This window comes from Giraffa tippelskirchi, chromosome 3 (genome assembly GCF_054371585.1).
Source record: "Giraffa tippelskirchi isolate mGirTip1 chromosome 3, T2T-mGirTip1v1.2.pri, whole genome shotgun sequence".
NCBI lineage: Eukaryota > Metazoa > Chordata > Mammalia > Artiodactyla > Giraffidae > Giraffa > Giraffa tippelskirchi.
In genome coordinates, this window is record NC_137277.1 from 163,465,927 (window position 1) to 163,476,035 (window position 10,109).

Sequence of the window (10,109 nt, forward strand, 5' to 3'; positions counted from 1 at the left end):
GGGGCTGGAGGCTGAAGGGAATTAGGAAGACAGGGAGCCTGGGCCCAGGGTGGTTTTCCATGTGGCATATGCCCCTCATGTAGGCCAAGCCCACTTCCTGTCCTGGCTCCAGTTCCAGAGCTCAAGTTCACATCACCCTCCTTTAGAACTGACTTCGAGTTGGATTGTTGGTTTCTTTTATTTCCACTCTCTGCACGTGTGATTTAAAAAAAAAAAAATGTACATGCTGTTTCCTTTCTTCTGTCCAATACACATCATTCTTTAGAGACCACAGCGTAAATTTAGAGTCCAGCAACCTTGGTCTTTGGGAGCATGCTTTATCCATTCTCTTCCTCACCCTAACCCTTGACCAAACAGAGCCCAGGTAGGTGGATGGAACTGGAGAATATAAGTATGAGTGAAAGGGAAAGAGAAGAATCTGATCAGCCTTAATAGGAGGGAGAGGATGGAGATGGGGGGATGAGGTCAAGATTGGGGTTATCAGGGATTTGGGAAATTATTCTAGTTCTCCTGATTCTTAGGTTATGAAAATATTCTACGCTGGATTGTTGAAGATAAGTCCCTAGTAAATAACCACTTGGAATTTCAGGGCTTTTAGAGACTACCTGGTCCCATTCTGCTCACCTGAGAGGTAGTCCCTCCTCTAGAGCAGGCCCACCACAGAACAGCTCCAGCTCCTTTAGAAAGTGTTTCTGAATGTCAAGTCAGAATCTGTACCCTCTGTGGTAGACTATAAAAATAGCCATCATCCTAGACTTCTGTTTCTGTGCCCTTCATATGTTACTTTGCAGGATTTTCTTATGACTTGCTTTGACCAATAGAATACAGTGAAAGTGATGCCATACCTAGACTGCAGCCTAGACTTCAAGGGGTCTTGCCTAGCCTACTCTCTTTCTCTTGGAACCCTGTCAACACCATGAGGATGAGATCAGGGTAGCATACTGCAAGATGAGCTAACGCAAGGAGAAGAACTGAGTCATCCCAGCTTGGATCTTCCTAGACCAGCCAGGCCACAGCCAACCTGCTGGCTGACCACGGACACACCAGTGAGATTAGCCCAGCTGTTCTGGATCAGTAGAACTGCCCTGCTGAGCCCAATCCAAATTTCACATCCTCAGAATCATGAGCTAAATAAAAGGTTAAGTCACTAAGTTTTGGGATGTCTTCCTATGCTGAAAATGTAAACTGATGGACCCCATAATAACCCTCTAGAGCTGTACAGAACAGCATCCTTCAGTAGCATAATGTCCATTCACCAGGAACTCTGAGCAGCCAGTGCTCAAATATTCTGGTCTTTCTAGCCCATTTTATTGTCAGTTAAGAGAAACCAAGAGATCAAAGTGAGGAGGGTACTCAAAATACAATGAAAATACTTAAGTCAATTAGGCTTCTTGAAGTCACTTCTGACCCAAATCTAAACTGTCAAAAAGCCTTCAAAACAAATGTCTCTGGCAGGTTTCCAACAGAGCCCTGGATCTGTGGACCACAGCAATGGGAGGGTGGTCAGAGGCTGCTGGTTTCCAGAATGTGCCACGTGGAGCGAACAGCAAATGCACTGAACTTGTTCTTGGGGTCTGACGAGGAAGGTCACCATTCCCACCACAGGAGTTGCACCAGGCCAATGGCAGGCCCCATTCTCAACCAGACACGGAGGGAAGTGGTGTTGTGGGCAACGGCTGCCATCTGTGGATTTTCTGGCTGAAAACTTTGCTACAAAGTTTGCCAGTTTCAAACAAGCCCTTGCATCTGGGTTTCCTGTTTTCTTTTTGTGCTCCCCTTGTGTCACAGCACGATTATTCTGGGAGATGTTCTGCAAATGGACACGGTCTCCAATTTTCTTTCCCTAATAACAGTGCAGGAAATAGGGGTGAGGGAGGCAGAGAGAGGGAGAAACCCCAAACCTCAGAAAAGGATGAAAACATTTCTAAATTCTATTTCAACAATGAGAAAATCAAATTCGCCAAGTCACAGTACACGGCCCTCTGCTTATCCAATCTGGTCCTCTACTCTGGGCAGACTATGGAAAAAGAGACACTTTGGGGAAGTCATGGGTGTCTGCTCTGTTTTCATGGCATCAAGGATATTTGGAAATTTGCTTCCCAGAGAGTCTAAAATTCATCAGCATGGCTTCAGTGGCAACAGGGTCAAGTGGCTGATGGTGGACTCCTGGAAAGCTGTCCACCAGCAATTATTTTTCAGCTCCTAAAGGACACTGGCCATGGCTCAAAACAGAACAAAGAAAAGAATTCCCTTTCCCAACTCTTTTCTCTCCTCCACCTGACAAATGCATTAGCCCCAGTCCCCAAGTCCATTCTTTTTTGTGGCCATGGAAGAAGCGTAGAGATTGAGGGTGCATATTTTAAAGGTTTTCAGTGCTGCCTTGCTTTAGGATTTGGGATGAAAAGATGTGGATATGTCCGTGTGTACATGAGGATATGAGCCTAAGTGTATCCATACTTTTATACAAGTGCATAGGGACATACATTTGTGTCTACAAGAGTGCCTGTCATGTGTGAGTATGGATTTAGGTCAATAAATGTATCCAGAACATGCAAACTTGATACAAATGCCCATGTGAGCCCATGAGTGTGTGCATTTGCTGGTGGCATGTGAGTGAAGCTATTGTGCATGTATGTGCATGTGAGTACATGCAAGTATGTGCACATCCCATACATATTTCCCCTGACATGCCTGTAGGTCTGTGTTCCAGGCGCGAGTGCCTGTGGGTATGTGCTAGTGCATGCCAGCCTGTGAAAAGAGTGCCTGTGTGTGTGCACATGTCCTTCGCACAAGCAGGGCCCTTCATACCCCCATCTCCTCTTCCCTTCCCGCAAACCCACAGCAGACTTTGCCTGCCTCCTTGGGGATCTGCCAGCTGATGGCAGGGGTCCCTCTCCTGGGAAACAACGCTCCTCCCCCGCTCATTTGTGTCCCGTAAGGGCTCCAGGCTCCAGGCTCCCGCCCTTAAATGGCAGCCCAGGCTCACAATGGACGACTTTCTTAATTGCCCATGATGCTTGCGGGTGCAGCACAAACACAACAGTAGCTATTAGGCTGGGCGCACTGGAGCAGGGCTGCGTTTTGCGCCTGTGTGAATTTAGTGTTCCTGGGAGTTGAGAGGCCAGAGCGGGTTAGAGCCACCGAGAGGCTGTTATTATGGCCTGGCACAAGCCTACCGTCAACTTCTTGAGACCCTGAGGCGCTTTCACCACACTCCAGTATTGCAACACCCCTAGAATTTCCAAACCAGGGCACCCCCTCAGCAGCAGCTTCCCTGCCCATGCATGCGCTTTCTGTTTCTCTTTCTCTCAGTCTCTCCCCCTCCACTGCCTTTCTCTCTCTCTTTCCTGCTCTCTTTGCCTCTGTTCTCTCTCCTCCTTTCCTCCCTTCCTCTCCCCTCCCTCTGCCTCTCCCCCAGTTCTCAGCTCACAGCAGCAGTCTCAAAGCTGGACAAAGATCAGAGCATCAGCCCGCTCCCCCCGCCCCCACCATCAGCTGCATCTTCTCTCTCTCCTGCCTGCCCCACCCCACCCTCAGTCTCTCCCTGTGGTCCCCATCCAGCCCATTCTGTCAGCGTTCTGGGTCCCAAAGGGGAGGTTTGTTATTTACACTTATCTCCAAGGCTGTGGGCAGGTTGGGGTGGCCTGGCAAAGCTCTTTCTTGTTCCTGTATTTCCCTCTGCTCACCCTATCCTAGGCACACGTGACAGGCAGTGCTCAGACCCCAGTCTCCTGCCTTTGTGGCTTTAGCTCACACAGGAGAAGGTGAGAATCCAGAGACAGAGAAGAAATGCAGAGAGACCCAGAGGGCGGGCTATGGGGCCTGAACTTGGGGCTTCCAGGCCCATCACTTAAGGCTCAGAACTTTCTCCCTAGGCACAGATGTAAGGACAACAGGTTTGAATATTCCAGTTGTGGCATTTGAAAGAATTTAGAGCAACAATAACAGACTGCCTGATTTCCTCCTGAGAAGTGGGAGAAGTGAGTCAGGGAGAGCAGAGCAGCAATATTTTATTAATATAAATGGCTCAAACTACACTCCTTCACACTGTTCATCAGAACTGTTACTGTTCAGTCACTAAGTCATGTCCGACTCTGTGACCCCATGGAGTGCAGCATGCCAGGCTTTCGTGTCCTTCACCATCTCCTGGAGTTTGCTCAAATTCATGCCCATTGAGTCAGTGATGCCATCCAACCATCTCATCTTCTGTCACCCCCTTCTCCTCCTGCCTTCAATCTTTCCCAGCACCAGGGTCTTTTCCAGTGAGTCAGTTCTTCACATTAAGTGGCCAAAGTATTGGAGTTTCAGCTTCAGCATCAGTCCTTCCAATGAATAGTCAGGACTGATTTCCTTTAGGATTGACAGGTTTGATCTCCTTGCAGTCCAAGGTACTCTCAAGAGTCTTCTCCAACACCACAGTTTCAAAGCATCAATTCTTCAGTGCTCAGCTTTCTTTATGGTCCAACTCTCACATCCATATATGACTACTAGAAAACCATAGCTTTGACTATATGGAACTTTGTTGGCAAAATTATGTCTCTGCTCTTTAATACTCTGTCTAGGTTTGTCATAGCTTTTCTTCCAAGGAGTAAGCATCTTTAAATTTCATGGTTTCAGTCACAATACATAGAGATTTTGAAGCCCAAGAAAATAAAATCTGTCACTGTTTCCACTTTTTCCCATCTATTTGCCATGAAGTGAAAGGACTGGATGAATGTTTATGAATGAATGATGAGTGAGTGAGTGAATGAATGAATGAGAGACTACTAGGTTCCCCTCCCTAGAGACTCCTGAAACTACAGTGTTACTAAATCTGGGTGATGTCTCCTCAAAGTAAGGAAACGTGTGAAGTGACATCAGCTAGGATTTCCAACAGGAGGAAACAGCAGTCCTTAGGTAAATCCCCACCCATCATTGCACCCAAGTTGCTTCATCTATATAATGAGGCTTCACTAGCGATCTTAATTCATCTTCTCAACTTTGAGATGAGGAAGCTGTTGCATCATCAAGATGAAGGAGTTTCAGACTCTTTCATGGTTTTGATCCCATGAGCATAGCATCCTCTCTGGTCCTCATCATAGCTAGGACCACTGGAAGCTCCCAGGTGGCTGCACAGCCTCCTTGGCAGAGCTGAAAGAGCATGGGACTGGTGATGCAGATGTCCAACCCTACTGCCCTTCCCGTTTTTCCCACCGTGCCGTATGTGAGGGGCACTATTTGGCTAATTTGGAGGCAGTCTGAAAGTCTGGGTCCCTTACTGCTAGTTGGGGCAAACTCTGAGGCGTACATCTCACTCCTTCATTCCTCAGAGGGATCAAGCTAAATTCTCTCTCACATATCTTTGTCTGAAATTTTATCCTTGCTTGACTTCTTCCTCTCTTCTGTCCTGCATGCACCATTCCCTCTCTTTTGTCAGGAGCCCTTTGTTAATAAATCACTTGTGCACTAATACTCATCTCAGGAGCTGCTTCTGAAAAACTGATCTGAGACAACAACTACCCAAATGATAATGCCTTCAGTTAGGGGATGTAAATAGGAGGGGTTATCGAAACCCCCCCTCCATTTAAAAAGGGTAGCCACTCTCCATCTGTTTGTTCCCAGCAGGAATGGCAATCATCCTGCAAGATACCTTGATTATTTTAAAGGAATCCATAGTTTTGCAGAAGGTCTCATGGTTTTTAAGTGTAAGAAACATGTGAGATCAGTTTCTAAACACTGTGCACAAACAAAATACATCCACAGACTGGATTCAACACTCTGACTACTAGAATCCAACATCTAATCCATTGGTTCAAAGACTCCAATGAAGAAATTATTGAGATGACTTCTACACCCGCTTTCAAAAGAGCAGAAAAATATTTCCCATAATGAGATCAACTTACGAAAACCAATCTGGAACTGACACAGATGCTAGAATTGAAGCATTTATTATAGCTGTATTCTGTATGTTTAAAAAGTTCAGTGGAGACATGCAAGGTATTTTAAAAGACTCAAATCAAACTTCTAAAGGTGAAAACTAAAATGTCTGAGATGAAAAATACACTAATGAGTATATATGGGAAGTCAACTAGTAAACTTGACAACATAGCAGTAAGAACTATCCAAAAGGACACACAGAGAGATAAGAGAGTTTTAGAAAAATGGCCAGAGCACTGGTGAGTTACAGGGCACATTCCAACAGCCTGATACATGTGCAATTGCACTCATAGAATTTGGGGGTGGGGGGAGAGGACAGAAAAATAATAAGAAAATTAACAACCCAACAAAATGGGCAAAAGGTTTGAACAGATACCTCCCCCTGGAGAAGATACATGGATGACTAACAAGCAAACAAAGACAAGAAGAGAAGTTCAGTATCATTAGTCACTGGGGAAGTGCAAATTAAAACCACAATGACATACCATCTGTTATTAATATATGGGAAGTATGGTCTGGTATGGAAGGGAAGGAGTCCATTAGATTCAGGAGCTCTAATGCCCTAGAAGCCTATGTAAGAAAATCAAAATCTAAGCCTGTAAATGCCTCAAGGTTACAAAATCCAAACACTAAAGAACAAGCAATCAAAAACAGCCAATTAGCCTTTAAACAATAGCCAATCAATATTTTCTTGCTTTGGCTTCTATGAAAATCTCTCTTGAACTTCTGTTGATGGAGCACTGTTAAGCACTTCCCATTTGATGCTGCCCAAATTCATTTTTGCTCAAATGGACTGTTAAAATTTTAATATGTCTCAGTATATATTTCAACACAATGAACAACTATTCAATGGCTAAAATTAAAAAGATTGACCATATCAAGAGTTGATGAGGATGTGGAGAAACTAGAATTCCCCTAAACTGCTAGTGGGATTGTAAAATAGGACAAGCACTTCAGAAAGCAGTTAGGCAGTTTCTTTAAAAATTCAATATATATCTACCCAATGATCCAGCCATTTCACTCTTGGGTATTTACCCAAGAGAAATAAAAGCACATGTCCATGCAAAGACTTGTACATGGATTTTAATATCAGCTTTATTTGTAATAGCCAAAAACTTGAAACAACCCTTCAATGGGTGAAAGGATAAGCAAACTGTGGTATATCCATACAATGCCATACTACTAGAAATTACCAGGAATGAACTATTGCTATGCACTATACCATGGATGAATCCCAAGATAAGTATACAGAATGAAAGAAGCCAGACAAGAGTATATATAACGGATTATCCCATTTATATAAAGTTCTAGGAAATTCAAACTAACCCATGGAGATATAAAGTGGATCAGTGACTGGAGGGGAAGAGGAGCAACAGGGAAGATTTGCAAAGGGCCACAAAGAAACTTTGGGGAATTATGAACATGTTTGTAACTTGATTAACGTAGTGGTTTCACAAGTATATGCATGTGTCAAAAGTTGCCAAATTGTACACCTTAAATACAGGCAGTTTATTGTATGCAATTATACATCAATAAACCTATTTTTAAAAACAGTGTCTGGAAAAAAAAACAGTGTCTGGCAGATGGTGGGCACTCAGTAAATATTTGTTGAATTAAAAACCAAAAGAAAACCATGGTTACAAAGAGTGAACAGTTCCTCACCTGGACATCTTTGTAGGAAAGAGGTGGTGGGGGAGGGATACCACTGCCCATAACCCAGCCCCACGATGGTCCCAGGGTTCATTCATCTCTCTGCACAGGTCTTCACAGCAATCCAGCTGACAGTAATTCACTCCAAGTTTATTTAATTAATACTCATGAAGAAATGAGAATGTACCTGAATTTCCACCAGGGACCGGAGCTGTGTCAACTCTTCATTGTGTGTGGTCCCCATAAAAGTCTGCCTTCTATCAAGGCATAATACCTTACATAGGCTAAAGAAAAATAAGTTCTTATCCTTTATAACAGAAGCATAACTATACTATAGGCCAAATATGACACACAAGTGGGCCATTTGTTAGCAATGGCTCTGCACCAAGATCTCACTAGTGTTTACCAACAAACTGACAGTGAGTGTTCAATACATTTCTGTGAAGCCCTTTCCTCCAGGTAGAAACCCTCAGATGACCACTTTGGGGTCTCATTCACAACCCTGTAGCCAATGGCAACTTCATTTATGTTTACTTATATTAAAAGCATTTCCCTCTTCCAACTTTGCTATGCTGCCCAAGGATGACAAGAAGAAGAAAGATGCCAGAAAGTCAGCCAAGAAAGGCAAGGATCCAGTGAACAAATCTGGGGGTGAGGCCAAAAAGAAGAAGTGGTCCAAAGGCAGAGTTCAGGACAAGCTTAATAACCTAGTCTAGTTTGACAAAGCGATGTACGACAAACTCTGTAAAGAAGCTGTAACTCCAGCTGTCGTCTCTGAGAGACAAGATTTGTGGCTCCCTGGCCAGGGCAGCCCTTCAGAAACCCCGTAGTAAAGGACTTATTAAACTGGCTTCAAAGCACAGAGCTCAAGTGATTTACACCAGAAACACCAAGGGCAGAAATGCCTCAGCTGCTGGTGAAGACACATAAACAGGTCCCACCACTGTACATTTTGAAAATTAAAACTTTATTAAATAATAATAGAAAAAAAGCATTCCCACTCGCCAACACGTGCTTATCTCACAAGGATTTTCCCAGCGCTCCTGTGGGAGTAAGTAAAATATACACATCATCTCTTCCTCACAGGTGAGAAAACACAGACAAACAGGTGAAGCGATGTGCCTGGTAGGACACAGCCCAACCCCAGTCGGAGCTGCAGGCTGACAGGTCACATGGCTGCCCAGGTGGCCTGCCAGCAAACTGAGGGGAGGAAGCACCATCTCCAGCATAGGCCTCACAGAATCCATGAGCCTCATCAGCTTTCAGGTTAGAGGGGCTGTCCTGTGAGGTCATCCCCAATGTCCCAAGGCCTACAAGCCACAGAGACTAAACCTCTGCCTTTGCTCACTCATCAGCTGATAAAGAAGATGAATCTGATTACTGATGGGGCCAGAAGATTCCGTGGGTCTGGAAGCCAAAGTGGATGCCTTTTGTCCAACTCAGCTCTTGTCTGCAGAGCCAACAGGCAGTTTAAATAGATCTCAGATGACAACTGTGCTGGGAGCCCAAGGTCAGGGAAAAACGTGGCCACAAGACCTGCTGCTTGGGACTGGGGTCTCAGAGATGGGAGCCTTCTCCAAGGAGAAAAGACAGAGGAGGCGGGGCTGGTCTCACAGCACAAGCGCTGGACACCTCGTTCCAGCCTGGCATTTCAGAAGCACAGGCTATCTCCCGTACAATAAGGCCACAACCCCAGGAGGTCGGTTAAAACACCAAAGGCCAGCACATTAAGTACCACACCCCTTATCTCCAAATGACTTTAAAATCAACCACCCAGATTTCAACAGGGATATGCAGCTCCAGAATTCAGGAGGTAACTCAGGAAGCTGGTGGGGGGTGGTGACCAAGATAACCAGCCATAATGTCAGACAAACCCGCTTTTAGACCTAACTCTTCATCTTCTTAGCTGTGCAACCTCAGGCAAGTCACTTTACCTCTCTGAGCTTCCATTCCTCATTTAGAGAATGGGGAGGGTGGAAATGCCTACCTCACTGTGTTACTATGAGGATTCAATGGGTTAATGCATGAGAGAGCTTAGTAAACTGCAGGGTCTGTAGTAAGAGCCCCCTAAATATTACTTGTAATTATTGTACTGATTGGAGACAGAAGTAAAGGAAGGGGAGAGCCTGGCCTTTTGCTGGACCAGACTCCATGGAGGAGGGGTGGGTAGAATGAGGACCCAGGAGACATGAGGCAAAGGGAGCCAGAACAGAGCACGTGGATGCTAAAAGTGGACGTGGAAGGCCACCAGACCCTTCTTCTGTTGTCTAATTATTATTCTCTGACAGATGATGAAACTGAACTCAGCTGGCTTCATGGCAGGCCCCCCAGCAGCTCCAGTTTCACCACAGGGCCCTATGGTCTCTCCTCCACTCTTTGTCAACACTGGATCCCTTCCCATCTGGAGAGCCACTGGGGACAGGAAGTACATTTCAACAAACCTCTTCCAGCCCAGCTCAGAAAACAGCTGACCTGCTCCTGCTTCCACACCGCAGCACCTGCAAACTTGCACTGCTGCTGCGCCATGAGACCTGCAGGGATGA

At 45.2% G+C, this 10,109-nt stretch overlaps 1 pseudogene; it reads left to right on the top strand.

Moving 5' to 3' along the window:
• Positions 1–8,135: 8,135 nt before the first annotated feature.
• On the top strand, positions 8,136–8,496 carry LOC145540930 (small ribosomal subunit protein eS25 pseudogene; annotated as a pseudogene).
• The last annotated feature ends 1,613 nt before the right edge of the window (positions 8,497–10,109 follow it).